Source organism: Bison bison, unplaced genomic scaffold (genome assembly GCF_000754665.1).
Source record: "Bison bison bison isolate TAMUID 2011002044 unplaced genomic scaffold, Bison_UMD1.0 scf7180017864064, whole genome shotgun sequence".
In the NCBI taxonomy this organism is placed as follows: Eukaryota; Metazoa; Chordata; class Mammalia; order Artiodactyla; family Bovidae; genus Bison; species Bison bison.
In genome coordinates, this window is record NW_011494636.1 from 1,672,516 (window position 1) to 1,676,147 (window position 3,632).

General features: G+C 40.4%; 1 protein-coding gene across 1 annotated transcript in view; it reads right to left on the minus strand.

Annotated features, from left to right (window-relative positions):
* The window catches only part of KMO (kynurenine 3-monooxygenase (kynurenine 3-hydroxylase)), a 69,800-nt gene that overhangs the window by 44,083 nt on the left and 22,085 nt on the right, over window positions 1–3,632 (minus strand). The gene's annotated exons all lie outside the window — the stretch shown is intronic.

Consider the following 3,632-nt stretch of genomic DNA (forward strand, 5'->3'; position numbering starts at 1 on the left):
TTAACTTTCATATCATGAGATATAACTTTCATACAGAATGACCTCAAACCATAAGTATGGTTTACAGAATAATTAGAAAAAGCAAACACCATTTACTGACTCTGATCAAAAAAAGTAGAACATTGCCAATCTCCTATAGCTCCCCCAACTTTTCCCTAGTTACAATCCTCAAACTTTCTCCTAGAGGTAAACATTCTGACTTCTGTGATAACCAAACTTGGCTTCTTTATAGTTTTTCCACTTAGGTGTACATCCATAGGCAACATAATTTAATTTGCGTGCTTTTGATACTTGTGTATTTTTTTTGCATCTGCTTCTTTAACTCACTTGGAGAAAGAAATGGCAACCCACTCTGGTATTCTTGCCTAGAGAATCCTGTGGACCGAGGAGCCTGGTGGGCTGCTATCTATGGGGTCACACAGAGTCAGACACGACTGAAGCGACTTAGCAGCAGCAGCAGCTTTAACTCACTAGTGTGCTGGTGAGATCATCCGTATGATCCCACATAAACTCCAGGCCATCCTTTCATTACTGGTTGATACTTTTTTTTTCTCTGTTTGATTCTTCATTGTATGAAATCTCAGAGACTACTGCAGATAGTGACTGCAGCCATGAAATTAAAAGATGCTTGTTCCTTGGGAGAAAAGCTATGACCAACCTAGACAGCAGAGACATTACTTTGCCAACAAAGGTCTGTCTAGTCAAAGCTATGGTTTTTCCAGTAGTCATGTATGGATGTGAGAGTTTGACCATAAAGAAAGCTGAGCGCCAAAGAATTGATGCTTGTGAACTGTGGAGAAGACTCTTGAGAGTCCCTTGTATTGCAAGGAGATCCAACCAGTCCATCCTAAAGGAAATCAGTCTTGAATATTCATTGGAAGAACGGATGCTGAAACTGAAACTCCAACACTTTGGCCACCTGATTCAAAGAACTGACTCAATGGGAAAGACCCTGATGCTGGGAAAGATTGAAGGCAGGAGAAGAAGGGGACAACAGAGGATGAGATGGTTGGATGGCATCACTGACTCAATGGACATGAGTTTGAGCAAGCTCCTGAGTTGGTGATGGACAGGGAGGTCTGCATGCTACAGTCCATGGGATCAAAAATAGTTGGACATGACTGAACTCAACTGAACTGATTTAACCATTTTACTGTTGAAGGACATTTGAGTTGTTTCTGGCCTGACAATATTATTTTTCCAGTTTTATTGAGATATAATTGATATATTTATTATACAAGTTTAGAGATATACAGAATAAGGGTTTGATGTATGTGAATATTGTAAAAAGATGGCCTGAGAATATTAAGAAGCTGTAAAGAACATTTCCATACATGTATCCTGGTACACGTGTGCATGATTTTTCTTTAGAGTTTTATTCACAGAAGTGGACTCTCTGGTCAAAGGTTTATGTATCTTCAACTTTATTATGCCAAACTGTTTTCCAAAATTTTGTACTAATGTGTTTTCCCACCAGCAGCCTCTGAGAGCTTATATTTGCCAGATGTTCAGGCTGGGTTTAGAAAAGGCAGAGGAATCATAGATCGAATTGCCAACAATGTGATCTGCTGGATCATAGAGAAAGCAAGGGAATTGCAGAAAACATCTACCTCTGTTTCATTGGATACACTAAAGCCTTTTGACTGTGTGGATAATAACCGGAAAAATCTTAAAGCGATGGAACTACCCTACCTATCTTACTTGTCTCCTGAGAAACCTGGATGAGGGTCAAGAAGCAACACTTAGAACCCTGTATGGAACAACTGACTGATTCAGGATTGAAAAAGGAGTATGACAAGGCTATTTATTATCACCGTGCTTATTTAACTTATATGCAGAGCACATCATGTGAAATGCTAGGCTGGAGGAGTTACAAGCTGGAATGAAGATTGCCAGGAGAAATATCAATAACCTCAGATGTGCAGATGATACCACTCTAATGCCAGAAAGCGAAGAGGAACTAAAGAGCCTGGTGATGAGGGTGAAGGAGGAGAGTGAAAAAGCTGGCTTAAAACTCAATATTTAAAAAACAAAAAAACTAAGATCATGGCATCTGGCCCCATCACTTTGTGGCAAATAGAAGGGGAAAATGTGGAAGAAGTGACAGATTTCCTCTTCCTCGGCTCTAAAATCACTGCGGATGGTGACTGCAGCCATGAAATTAGAAGATGATTGCTTCTTGGCAGGAAAAGCTGTGACAAACCTAGACAGTATGTTAAAAAGGAAAGACATCACTTTGCTGACAAAGGTCCATATAGTCAAGACTATGGTCTTTCTAGTAGTCATGTACAGATGTGAGAGCTGGACAATAAAGAAGGCAGAGTGCCAAAGAATTGATGTTTTCGAACTGTGGTGCTGGAGAAGACTATATGGAGTGGGTTGCCATTTCCTTCTCCAATGCATGAAAGTGAAAAGTGAAAGTGAATTCGCTCAATTGTGTCCGACTCTTAGCAACCCCATGGACTGCAGCCTACCAGGCTCCTCCATCCATGAGATTTTCCAGGCAAGAGTACTGGAGTGGGGTGCCATTGCCTTCTCCTCTTTAATGATGAGATTCTCTTTATTTTCGTGTAGTAACATTTATTGGAGAAGGCATTGGCAACCCACTCCAGTACTCCTGCCTGGAAAATCCCATGGCTGGAGGAGCCTGGGGGGCTACAGGTCATGGTGTCGCTAAGAGTCGGACACAACTGAGCGACCTTTCACTTCACTTTCACTTTTCACTTTCATGCATTGGAGAAGGAAATGGCAACCCACTCCAGTGTTCTTGCCTGGAGAATCCCAGGGACAGGGGAGCCTGATAGGTTGCCGTCTATCAGGTTGCAGAGTCGGACACGACTGACGCGACTTAGCAGCAGCAGTAACATTATCAATCTTTTATACTACTGCTAATACATTTGGTATACTGCTTAAGAAATCTTTCCCTACTTTGAGATTATAAAGACTTTTTTGTTTATTGTCTCTTGAAGCTTTAGTGTGTTGCTCTCCTAAATAGCTTTATACAGATTTCAGTGATTTGTTTATCACTACTGAGCAACTTGAATTTGATAACACCATCTATATTTAATTATCACGAATTTTCAGCAGCATTCCAATACTGCTAACTAACCTTTCTTCTTGAAACACTAAACTTCCTTCATTTTCTATTGGTTTTTTTAATGCATCTCTAGCCATTTCCTCTTTTTCTCTTTCACCCATGCAAAGAAGGACAATCAAATGTTGGGGTTTCTTTTTCTTTAATTGGTGGAAAATTATTTTACAATTTTGTGTTGGTTTCTGCTGTACAATAACTCGAATCAGTCAAATGGTTCCAAATAGGAAAAGGAGTTCGTCAAGGCTGTATATTGTCACCCTGTTTATTTAACTTATACGCAGAGTACATCATGAGAAACGCTGGCCTGGAAGAAACACAAACTGGAATCAAGATTGCCGGGAGAAATATCAATAACCTCAAATATGCAGATGACACCACCCTTATGGCAGAAAGTGAAAAGGAACTCAAAAGCTTCTTGATGAAAGTGAAAGTGGAGAGTGAAAAAGTTGGCCTAAAGCTCAACATTCAGAAAACGAAGATCATGGCATCCGGTCCCACCACTTCATGGGAAATAGATGGGGAAACAGTGGAAACAGTC